We start from the raw sequence: 12,811 nt of genomic DNA, 5'->3' as shown, positions 1-12,811 counted from the left end.
ACCTTACTCATAGTCCTTATCGTGTTCCAACGTACATAAAAAACTAAACTCATTTCTCACCTTATTTTCAATAGGTTTAAGATATTTCGGTGTTATGTTATGTTACCACCGAGGAAATTTCGAACACACAATTAGACAAATTTGTTGAATTCACTCCAGTCTCACAGGATGAAGTGAAAAAAGTTATTTCAAAATCTGCAAGTAAATCCTGTGAGCTAGATCCACTTCCAACGTGGCTTTTAAAGAATGCTTAGATGAACTGCTACCATTTCTCACTGAAATAATCAATTATTATTTGGAGAAAGCATATGTACCGAAATACTTCAAAAGTTCGTTGATCAGACCACACTCCATAAAGTCAGATCTAGATGCACATGTTCTGAAGAACTACACACCGGTATCTAATTTACCGTACGTGTCTAAAATACTTGATAAGGTAGTCGATGCTCGTTTGGAAAGCCACTTGTCTTTGAACAGTCTCCACGAAGAACACCAGTCTGCATACAGAGAATTTCACTCCACTGAGACTGCATTACTGAAGGTTCAAAATGACATTCTCAACTCCCTTGACCAAAATGATGTAACAATGTTAGTGATGCTTGACCTTTCGGCTGCTTTCGATACCATCGACCACAAGACACTATTGCACCGCCCCCATGACCACTTTGGTATCGCAGGGAAACCACTTGAATGGATAACTTCATATCTGAGCGACCGCTGCCAAACAGTGACCATAGATAGTGAATTGTCAAAACCAGTACAAATGACATACAGTGTCCCACAGGGGTCCGTTCGCGGACCGAAACTTTTCACAATGAACACTAAACCAGTTGGTACAATATGCAAGAAACACGGACTAAATCATCATTTTTACGCCGACGATGCTTTATTTATCTTTCAAACCAACAAATCCGGTCTCTCAAAAGTTTGCTTTACGCTGTGTTGAAAACTGTCTCGCAGAAATCGTATCTTTGATGAACAGCAACATGTTGAAAATCAATGCCAATAAAACTGAAGTCATTGTATTTACCTCTCAAAAAAACGAAAGAAACGAAAAACATATTGAATCGGTTACTTTGAAAACTGGAGAAGAGAACATTAAACCATCTAAATGTGTATGGAATCTTGGTGCTTTTCTAGAGGCCAAAATGAGCATGGAAAAACATATTAACTCAGTTTGTAGATCAGGGTACGGACAGCTACATCAAATAGGCCACATCAGGAAATATCTAAATACAGATGCTACAAAATCTCTAGTAAACACGCCTTGATTATTGCAATGCGCTCTTGTATGGTGTTCCGAAGGTCTTGCTGAATAGACTTCAAAGTCTTCAGAACACTGCAGCTCGAATTATAACGAGAATATCGCGTTATGATCACATTACGCCGGTATTAAAAGAACTGCATTGGATACCAGTTACTCATAGAGTGGACTTTAAGATTCTTGTTCACACATACAAAGCATTGTATGACCAATCACCGATCTATGTTAAAGACTTGCTGGAACTCTATCAGCCAGCAAGAAATTTGAGATCCAAGAACAACTCAAAACAACTAGTTGTTCTAAAAAGCAAAACTGTGAGGTACGGTGATCGAAGTTATGAAATGCTCTTCCGGCTACCATTAGAGACGCTAAAAGCTTTGATGCTTTCAAACGATCATTGAAAACACACTTTTCTTCAAGGTCTATTGAAACTCACTTTGCACTGGAAAACAAGCTTTGCAATGGAAATCATTTCCTATTGTTAATTGTTCTTTAAAATATCTAGTACAATTAAAATTTAGAGTAAACCTGATTCAGGCTAAATACCTTTTATTGTTGATATATTTTTTGTGTTGTATTGTATGTACATATCATTCTGTGATATATAGTTTGTACATCGCTTTTGAACGTTTATTTTATAGATGAAAAGAGCGCTATAAAAGTCTGGTAAATAAGAATAATAAAGACACAAGCAAATATCTCAACATAATTTGTGCAGAATGAAAATAAGCTAATCAAAAAAAAAACCTTTTTATTTTAATAAATTTATATTAACCAACGTTAACTCAACGAGTGTACTGATTTTTTGATTTTTTACATGTACCGACCCCCAATCAAATAATTTCTTCGCAGCAATTCTGAACCCTGCATTGAATAATCGCAGAAGAAGCTTTATTTGGACATTCAGTGGAACATTACCCCATGTATTTTTAGTAAAATTAAGTTGCAACTTTCCTTTTTTTATCACTTGCTTGAAACTAAAACCAAAGTGTACTTCCAAGCAAAGTTGTTTAACATTAATGAAAGCTCCCGTTTTAAGAGTATCTGACAAGACGTCCCATTCCCATCCTTCAATATCTATCTTCAGAATGTCTATTGATTTCTGAAATGAAATAGAATATGTAAATGCGTGATTACAACCCGCCCGATGTAGCTTACTGCTTAAAATATATTTTCTCATAAGCATTTTTACAGTTATTATAACGCTTATGTTTAGATATGGCAATATATTGATCGCATTCCAATTAAAGCGAGATAATTCAATTCTTTTACTTTTTATCTGAAACCCAATTAAAGTTACACAAATGCAATGAGCTTGCAACAAATAACATCGCTTACCAAGACTTGTATAGGTGAATTATTATTGTTTGAACTATTTCTTCAGCAAAATGACTTTCTGTATTGCATATTATCGTGATAATACTTACGTCTGTATGGGAAAGAGACTTTTGTATTGAAGAAAGCCTTTGCATCTCCCAAGTTTTTCGGAGGGGCAAATCATGATGTCTCCATACTTCTGGCACTGTTTGAACAAAATCTCTTCCAGAGAGTCCGATAAGATGATAATTTATGAAAACAGGTATTCTTGACTGCACTATAGGTAAACTGAAAGTGAATATGTGCTTCTTCAAAATACTGTTAAGAAATAATAATACAGGAGCTATTAATCCACATAATTAAATTGACAATCAAGTGTACAAGATGGAAGACTGACTTGCAGATTTGATGCAGATTTGTTAACAAATATTTAATATGTTGTTTATATTTCACAGTTGACCACTCACATTTTGACATATTCGCATTTAACTGGGCTAAAGCTATTTATCCGTAAGACCAGGGAGGAATGTTTATTCTCCTTTTCTTGCAAGCTTTGTGTAAACAGTGGAACGTTTAAATATCGGACCTTCCAAAAAAAAAACGGAAACTTCTGAAATATTGGACGATTTTTTCTGACCCGATTTTCTACTTTATCTAAAGATCGTACTAAATACCGGAACTTCTAAATTCCTAACACCGGACGATTTTTCAAAATATTTGACTTATTTCAATACAAGTTTACTTCCAAAAAACCGCATGACACGAACAAGTAGATATTTGCTCAAATGTAAATATGTGCCTCCGGGAAAATTTCGTGTGTGATTCCATTGTTTACCAATTAGCTGTGACCGGCTATTAAACACGCATTAGAATCACAACCTGTCAAACAATGGATCAAACACCGCCAAAGATCGTGATAATTAGATAATATTTTTTTATTAAAAATGATAAGCGGCTAAAATTATATACTTTTAACATCATGCATCTTCATGGACTTTTAATTTCAATCTATGTATCATGAAAATTGAGCATTTAGTTAAGAAATTAATTAGCCTGAGTGAATATTTAACTTCTGGCGATGCTTCAGTTTCGTTATTGGTCAAACAGTTTCTCTAACTTCAAAGCTGGATGTAGGTATATACAAATGAGCAAACCTTTAAAATCTCATTTTACGAACTCTTTATCATTATCATAATTAAAATGACCAATACAACGTAGAAATATCCTCAAACTGAACTGACCCTACAGGGCAAAACTAAAATAATTCGCGAGTCTGAATTTGCTCACATTGAACGATCTTTGGTATGTCGTTGTATTCGTTCAAATCACTCCGTATATCCAAGTATCGGAAAATTTCTACCGGACTTTCCGGTTTTACATTGCATATTGATTCCAAATACATTTAAGGACATACAAACAGCTTAATGATAAAGGTGGAATCATGTTGGGATTGCCATTATGTTACCAAATGTGGAGTATAAAACTCTGATGCGCAGAGCTATCTTAAAGTTATGTATTTTGGATCACTTTTACCAAAATTGCTCAGTATCTGCTCTGCTCAAATACTCTAATTTAGAAGGGATGTTGCTATATTGTACGCTTTATGTAACAGAACAATTATGGTATTTAATTTATATGATTGATGAGGTTCTATTGCTGGCAGCGGATGTCAAGTGCAAGGCTGAATATTCACAAAAACATGATGCATATAGGTTTTATCAAGATGAAGGTTGGGTTTTCTTTTGTTTTCACTCGAGTCAAGTTTAAGGTAATTTTTGCCATCAGTATATATAGTTTAGGTAGACCTGTTTTCACCATATTCAGTGTGTTTATAGCTTTGATTGAAACGTGGTTGGGATTGTATATTGGTAACTCTGAGTAAGGGCAATTTTACTGAAATAGAAAAACTGTTTCCGAGCAATAATTTTGGTTAGCGGCCAGATTTTGTGTATAATTTATGTTTATGTTTTTATGATATATTAATAAATACTTTTAAAACTAATCATGGTGGGTCCTTATTTTAATCAGATATTTGTAAAATGTGTTAAAGAGTTGATCAGCAGATGATTTAATGCTAAAATTGTGAAGCACAGTGCATGTTTTGTAAGTTTATCAAAAGAGGATACGATGCGAAAATCGTGAAGCACAGTGCATGTTTAGTGATTGACCCCTCTACAGCTAATTGCTACGCTTTCCTATTTGATGGTGCGATGACTAATAAAGTGTAAGACTCCATGATGCCTTTCTCATAAATCCTACATACAACGGACGGAGGGAGTTGAATTTTGTCTTGCAGCTTTCTTAGTTGTGCCCTTAAAAGTTAGGCTCTTGGTACTCTAACTTCAGACAAGATGTTGAGTACATTGGTGTAATAATACCTTAGATTACCTGAATTTTATGTTTTACTTAATTAATTTGGTATTTTTTCGTTAATGTTAGAGCCTTTCTCAGAGGGGATTTTATTCACATTGTAAGTGCCCTTAACGCGTTTAAACCCCCATTTTCCTTTATATAGGTTACTGACCGTTCCAAGGCGGTGCCCCTATTTTCAATGGGTTTTCTGTCTGTCTTGTATTTTTTGTTGCGTATGTTGTCTTGTTTGTAGTAAGCATTTTTTCCCTCCGTTTCCTTGCTCCCCCTGTCGCCACCTTCTTTCCCCTTGCTTTTGCGCTCCTTTTTGTTGTGGGCCTACTATGCAAATGCGTTGCTCTGAGACTGTGTTTTAGTGCTCCGTGCTTCCGAGAAATCTGTGTTTTTAGTGCTCCGTGCTTCCGAGAAATCTACCCTTACCAATTATCTTTTGTGATTGACCCCGCTACAGTTAATCGCTACGCTTTCCTATTTGATGGCGCGATGACTAATAAAGTGTAAGACTCCTTGATGACTTTCTCCTAAATCCTATATAATTTTTTTTATCTTGCAGCTTTCTAAGTCCTGCCCTTAAATGTTACACTCTTGATGCTCTGACTTCGGACAAGGTGTTGAGTACATTCAGTAGTTATATCTTAGATTTACCTTAATTTTATGTTTTACTTAATATGATTTGGTATTTTTTTCACTAATGTAAGAGTCTTTCTCAGCGGGAAATAATTTTATTTACATTGTGTTGCCTTACTTGTTGAAAATAGGCTAATTACGAGGTTGGCATGCTCTAAACGCATGTAAACCCCGAGTGTCGTTTATAAAGGTTACTGACCGTTCAAAAGGCGGTGCCCTATTTTTAACTTGATTTTTTATGTCCGTCTTGTATTTTGTGTTGCATATGCTGTCTTGTTTGTTGTTAGGGTATCTTTCCTCTTTCTCCTCACGTCCCCTATCGCCCCCTCCCATCCCTTCTCCTTGTATTTGTGCTCCCTTGCTTTGGAATCCCCTTAATCTTGGCTGCCGGAATCGTTAGGCGGTGCCCGATTGTTGTTTTTTTCTGTTTATGTGTGTGCTTTTGCGTCTGTAGGTCTTGGGCGGTGCCCTACATTGTTGTTGTGGTTTACGTTGTAGGGTAACTGTGTTTAAAGAACCAAGCATTCCCTCAGATTTTGGATATTCATCCTTGTTCCACTATCCCCTCCTCCCTTTTCTATCCCCTATGCCTTTTCTCTTTTTTTTTTCTATATTTTTTATTTTGCATAAAATCAAAATATATTTGTTGGATTTTTGAAGCAACAAGTGTATGATATTTTTTCCGTTACAGATTCTATTTGTTCTAGCATTGGGAAAACAGGGTCAGATATGTTATTTCTCTTTAATTTTAGTGCTTACATTCATAGCTGAACAACCTGATTTGTGCATTTTTTCTAGATTTCATATTGAGGTAGAATTCTAAAGTAGAAAACCTTATTTTGTGGCTTTATCAGGTTACATGTATTAATTAAACCTAATATTGATGTGGTACAGTATTTCATGATGAATATTTAACAAAAAAAACCCCGATAGTTATTATATTTATGTACAGTGAAATGCGGTAATATACGCATTCGTTTACCAACTAATGAGCGGCTGCGCTAGCACCATTATTTTCATTGTAATAAACTATGTAATTTGACAATATTTGCACATTTTGGAAATATTACATGTACTTATAAGTATTTGATTTTGAGCTAAACCACAATACTAGTAATCGTTGTCACCTTTAGTGAAGGTAAATGTAGATCTTCAAAAACAGGAATTCAAATATATTTGCTTATTTTCCTATTATGAACACTTTAGAATGCAATTATGACTATTTTTATGCAAAGCCAAGAGACTGTGTTGAAGAAGATACAGATATCGTTGATAACAAAAAGCAATTACCCCTCACAAATGTAGCTTCCAAACCTACCTACGGGCGTAGAATTCCAGTAAGTGAGCAAGCCAGCAGCTCACTTGCGGAATGTCTTTTGTCTTTCTGTAGCATTACAACCTGGGGTGTTATCATATGATCTAACATTATGTTTATCTGACGCTCACCGCAACAAAAGTTAAAAACAAATATGAAACTCACAAGTTTGTAAGGTTGGGTTTGCAACTGCAGTCATCCCAGCATAACGAAAATCAAAATATTACAGAATGAATATTTGATTTAACTGTATTATTTTGTACATACATGTATACATAATAACACACACATCCATATTGCAACAGGCAAAATTATACGAAAGGATTGGACCACAATTTTTATTTATTTTTTGTTACAATAATCCAATCACGATTGGCTTAGGTTATAGTTTGTGAACATTTAATATACATTTAATATATGTATTTAAAAAATAGGAAACCATGTCAGAGCGTTAAATATAACCAAAACTATTGAAAATGAAATGTTTCTGTCACCGCGCAAAGCCAAGTATACTTTTTACTAAAACTGCAGTAATTATAAGCTGGAGTAAACATCGTACAAAGACAGCTCTCTTGCGTGTCATCAACATGTTCAGCCAGTCTATTATATTGTACCTACCTTTTATAATAGTGTTCATGAAATACAACTAATTAACAACATCGTCGTGCGGATTTTATGTTTCATTCATTGTTAAACCAATTTATAGACCTCCATTATCTGAGAAAAGCAACACTGTTTTGCTGTTCTAAACCAGGTAAGCTAGTGTCTATCGAAATAGGAACGCCGCACTGCCTGAACATTTTAAGAAACACTTTGTCTACTTTTAACATATTTTTTTCTGAAACATTATTGACCGTCAAAAAAACAACTAAACATTTGATTATCAAAACATTACAAACTTCTAGATTCATGTACTGAAAAAGACTCAAATTTACGGCCGAGGTAGGATGAGCCTAGGTGTAACTCGATACATGTCTTTATTCCACAATATGTACACTGTTTAAACACCAAAGTTCTTGTCAATGATGAAGACTTAAGAATTTGTAAAAGTTAGGCTTTTATTTGAAATGTTATGAGTCTGTATCGGTCCTGTGAAGCAATATGAATACCAAATAGGGAACAAAACTTTTATGCTTTTCAATCCAAATAATTGATTGATGTTAACAACACATCAATGTATGAACAATTATTTGGAAAACATAATTGATACCAAGAAGTACAAAATTCTGTGCCCACCATAATTTTGTCCGTCCGCCGGTCGACCTAAAGCGGTGCCCGACTGTTGTTTTTCTGCTCATGTGTGTGTATATGTATCTATTCGTGTTTGTTTTTTGGCGGTGTCCCACAGTGATATTTTGTCTTGCTTTTCTGTTTGTTTACCTGTGAATGTTAGCTGTGTATTTGTCTTTTGTACGTGCGTTTCTGCGACAATGTAGGAATACTACGTTCAAGGAACGTGGCTTTCCCTATTTAGTATTCATCCTTGCTCCATTCTCCCCAAACATCCGACCCTTTTATCCAGCCTTTACTACCCAACCCCCATTTTCTGTATTTTGCATAAATTTATAAGGTACTTGTTGTTGGATTTTTTTTATGCAACCCGTCTCCGATATTTTTTCAGCCACAGCTTCTTTTTTTGTGGGTCTACTTTGCAATGCATGGCTGTATGGCTTGGGTGCCCTGTGCTTCTGGAATATCTACCCTTACCCTTTATATTTCATGAGCAAAATGATTACAAAATAAAGCAACGAAACGGTCTATTTCGAAAACATGGCATTTTAAAGGCATCAAATACATAAAAGACTTGTACAGACAATAAAGCGATACACAAATTCGGTGCTTTATTATATCCCTACAACTGATTACTTAAAATACTTCTCTCTTTTTTCAAGCATCCATAGAGAAGTGAAGGCAGAACTACAAAGAAAAAGACTTGAAAACAAAAAAAGGTCCAACATTCAACAGGCCATAAAGTTACGTAAACCAAGTGAATTTCTATACCTGACACATTTGAAACGCAAAACACAAATCATTGACAAATCTGAAAATAAACGGAATCTTTTATGTGAAAGCTTAGATTGGCCTTTTATCTACAAGAATCTATTTAGTAGTACCATTGAAACCAAATTAAGAGCGTTCCAGTACAAGTTCATAAAATGCATCCTCGCTACAAATATCTTCCTCCATTAATACAAAATTATGATTTTAAGTCTTTGTGGCCTGTGTATTATGCACACTGAAACACCCATTCCCTTGCTCTGGGAATACCCAATACGTCAAGCATTCTTGTCAGACGTTACACGTTTTTTACAAGACAACAATAGAGAGTTTGAGATTTCAACCTTCGCCTTCCCCTTCAAGGTCTCTCATGAAGTTAACGTATGAAGTTGAAGTTCGATTAAAATTCCTTGAGATTTCAAACTTTAGATTGAACTTACTTCATTTAAGCCCGCTCGTGATGAAATAATGCACGGAGGGGCACCTGGGGTCTTCCTCCACCAATAAAGCTGGAAAGTCGCCATATGACCTTAAATTGTGTCGGTGCGACGATAAACCCAACAAAATAAATAAATAAATACTTCATTTAATCCGCCATTCAATTTATCCGTAATTATGATCGTTATTTTTTTTCGTGCATTTTGATATCAACGGTATAAAACGGTATTGTAATGCTTGAATATTTTGAACTTAAAATAATCACTTCGTAAATTTCATAGTTTTTCTTAAAGGGTATTTTTCACTTTGAATTGGTACTTTGTACATCAAATTCCTTAAAAGACGCGTTTTACTTGTAGACACTCATAAACAATGTACCTGATGAAAATTTAACCTTTTAAAAGATATGTTGATAACACGAGCCAATATACACAATTTATGAATACATTTAACAAGCGAATTGAAACAAATGTAAGATACTCTCGTGATATCATACGTTTTGGTATCATGACACTCTGCATGACTCTGTATAATGCCAAACTCTCAGACAGCACAATATAATTGTGCCAAGTCATCATGTGTCTAACGAAACAGTCAAGAAATGTTAGGTGGAGACGAAAATTGTCGCACAAAATAACATGTGGGCATGTACATGAATGTGTTTGAATATACTATTTTATAAGTAAAGCATGTGCAGATCCAGGAATTTTAGTTAGGGGGACACCAACTTTAAAGATGGTGTCACCCATTTCAGGTGTGTGTGTGTGGGGGGGGGGGGGTGGGGAGGGTGGGGGAGTCACACCGAGTTTCAAGATCGATTTTCTCTGTCAAATGTAAGAATCAGAGGGGGGAATAACCTACAATGCCCCTCTGCCAGGCTCTTGGTGTGCATGTAAAGAATGAAGTTATCCCATATAGCTAAGAGGAAACTTCTCGCATCATGATATCATAGATCTGAAATTGTCTGGTACTTAAGAAGAATTTTCCGTCTTACTAGTACCATTTTATGTTGATAATTAAAATGCAACTGTTGTATAAAGTGTCAGACAGAAACGGATTGCTTTTATCTATGTTCCACCAAATGATAATCGCGCGTATTCATTTATTTTTCAAGTAAAATGACTGTCCTGCCATGAGCCTCCATCCAGATTTCAGTCTTTGATGCCGAGTATGTGGAAAGAGTAAATGAAAAGAGACTGAAGTTTTGACTTTCGTGATATCACATCTTCAGACATTTAAAACTTAACTTCATACGACAAAAAGGTCCATCTAGTATACTCGATACCGCCTGGGGACACAATTATGCCGTAGAAGTTAAAGTTTGAACACAATCTTAATGCTTCTCAAAATCAGTTGACAACTTCATACTTCCAGGTTCAATTTAATGTATTTAGTTAAAATTTTTAGCCGTACAAAACTTCATTATTCTAATACTTACTGATAGTGTTTCGCATCAAATTTAGTCTAATTATACATATGGATAATCGGATAACTTAATAAGCAGAAATCCTGAAACAAAGCTTTTTATTTCATAGTAATAAAGAGATGTCTTAGGCTTATTTGATATTACATGGAAAACTTTAGTAGCAACGTCTGATATAAATAAAATACACGCATATCGGTGACGTTTTACCCCAAATACATATAAGAGACGTTGAAGGCGAAGGCGAAGGTTGAAATCTCAAACTCTCTAATATAAACATACAACTTGACTACATGGTAATAGCCTTTGATCTAGTATGTACTGCAAAACACGCATAATGCTAAATGGAGCGATATAAACATTAAACAGAGAATGAATATATATATATATATATATATATATATATATATATATATATATATATATATATATATATATACTCGTTTCGAAGCATATTGACAACGCTCAGATTAGAAATTCACATATACGCCACCACTCTTCTACTCTCCTTCTTTTCCAATTCTTGTATTGCTTTTTCTTCTTTACTCTCTAAGCAATGCCGATTTTAATATTTTGCTGTCGAATAATATAGTTAAGATATAAATCTCATACTGTTCAACATGGTACAAATGTGTGTAGAATATTAAAATTTATGTATTACTTTGTGTATGTAAAGATTAATAAAAAGGAAATAAATCATTGTTATTTTTAAACACATTCGAACATCGTAACATCGAACATGTAAGTTTTCGAGACTACAGAAATGCAATTCTTAATAATAATTATACAGTTTGTCTCGCCATGCCAAAGGCATGAAGAAGACATTTAATTTCATTCAAAACCATTAAAAGCAATCACTTCTCTATGACCTTTACGACATATCAACTTAAGTGGAGTTTTAACAAAGTAATGACGACCACATTTGTATCATATCACCTTTGAAAAAATACTATTAATTGTATCATTTTTACTTCTTTGTTTTCAAAACATGTTCTTTTGGCGCTTTGTTTCGAAAGTATATTAATACGTTAAGGCAGCTGTATTATACCGCAGTATGATATTGTCACGATCATTTTTCCCCTTTATAATACAATCAGTTCCAAGACTATACTTTTTAAATTTTTACACAAAGAGCATTGCCGTTTTTTAAAAGGAAGTGAAGTTTTCAAAGTTAATACCTTGGATCAAATGTGTGTGTTTCACATCGAAATGACTTCCAGCTGGCCTCTTCAAAGGCAAACTCCAATCTTGACCTGAGAAATAAATAAAAGTGTGTTTTAAGTTTCTGTCACTGACGTGCATAGAAACACTTTTTTATAGGTAGTAATTTTGTAAAAAGATCAGACCATAGTCGTCAAAAGATATCTTGTCTGTAGCAACATCAAACGTTAAACAGATTTCATTTTAATGAATATTTTTACTCTGTGACAAAATTAAGTAGGTTTATCTAATGAAGGACCATAATTGCATTAATAGCTCTCTCCCGTGTGTAAGGATCTGTGACGATATCGAAAAGGTCGGCTATCTAAAAAGAACACAAATTTCAATGTGTGGACAAACAGATAATTCTTTAACTGTTCAATAACATACGTAAATCAGATTTGTTTACTTATGTTCCTACTTTTTAATCAAAATGCTGAACATCACAGATGAATGCTTTTCTTATCGTTTAATTTCTATACACTAAATCGAAAAACTCTTTATATAAACTGAACTAGTCTTCCAATGCAGCAATACAATACATTTTGCCAAATTTTTAAATACTGCGATAGATTCAGTTGTGTTCTTTAATAACAAATCAAATTGTACAGCTCGTTTAAATGGGTCAACAGTGTTGATGTACTTATAAAATAGACTGGCCCGGATTATAGGTTGGTCAGGACTACGATATGTATTGTATTATGCCATTCAAATGTTTCTATAAAATGCTTCTTCCCCTTCCGTTTAGATCCGTCTATGTTTACAAATACGTTTGTTTATTTTATGGACTGTATTCAGTATTAGAATGGCTGATGTTCTATAATCTTATTTATTTTGTAACACAAAGCAGTTTCTGAAA

This window comes from Mercenaria mercenaria, chromosome 12 (assembly GCF_021730395.1).
Source record: "Mercenaria mercenaria strain notata chromosome 12, MADL_Memer_1, whole genome shotgun sequence".
Taxonomy (NCBI): Eukaryota; Metazoa; Mollusca; class Bivalvia; order Venerida; family Veneridae; genus Mercenaria; species Mercenaria mercenaria.
This window is presented reverse-complemented; position numbering follows the sequence as displayed.